This window comes from Numida meleagris, chromosome 17 (genome assembly GCF_002078875.1).
Source record: "Numida meleagris isolate 19003 breed g44 Domestic line chromosome 17, NumMel1.0, whole genome shotgun sequence".
Classification (NCBI taxonomy): Eukaryota; Metazoa; Chordata; class Aves; order Galliformes; family Numididae; genus Numida; species Numida meleagris.
In genome coordinates, this window is record NC_034425.1 from 4,404,814 (window position 1) to 4,405,466 (window position 653).

Here is a 653-nt window from a genome sequence, read left to right on the forward strand (position 1 = left end):
AACAGGGGGAAGTGGTTTCAAACTAAAAGAGAGCAGCTTTAGACTGGATGTAAGGAATTAGTTTTTACACCATGGGCAGTGAGGCGGTGGCACAGGTTGCCCAGAGAGGTGGTGGTGCCCCGTCCCTGCAGACAGCCAAGGTCAGGGCTGGGCTCTGAGCACTGATGGAGCCGTGGGTGTCCCTGCTCAGTGCAGGGCTGGCACCAGATGGCCTTGAGGGTCCCTTCCAACTCCAGCCATCCTTTGATTCTAAGTAGCATAAGGGGAAAGGGAAGCTTGGAGAGGCTACACAGGTGAGATAGCCGAGCTGACTGATTGCTTCGACCTCTGACAGGCAGTGGAAGATGGTGGAAAAGAACGGGAAGTGCTTCAGGCCGAGCAGGATCCATCCCAACCGTGAGTTCTAGAAAGGGGGGGCGGGGGTGGATTTAAAAAAAAAAAAAAAAGACAGTGGGTGGAAGAATCCCTCGCAGGCTCCTCCGTGGGACGTGCACTTAAAGGGCTGGGGGGCTCCGTGCAGCCGCAGCTCGGGGTTCCCCTCACCGCCCCCCGGCCCCGTCCGCGCGCGGTCCCCGTCAGCGGCGCTGCGGTTTCCGGAGGGGACGACGCGCGGCGGCACCGCGGGAGCGGCCGGAGGGAGATGGCGGTTGCAC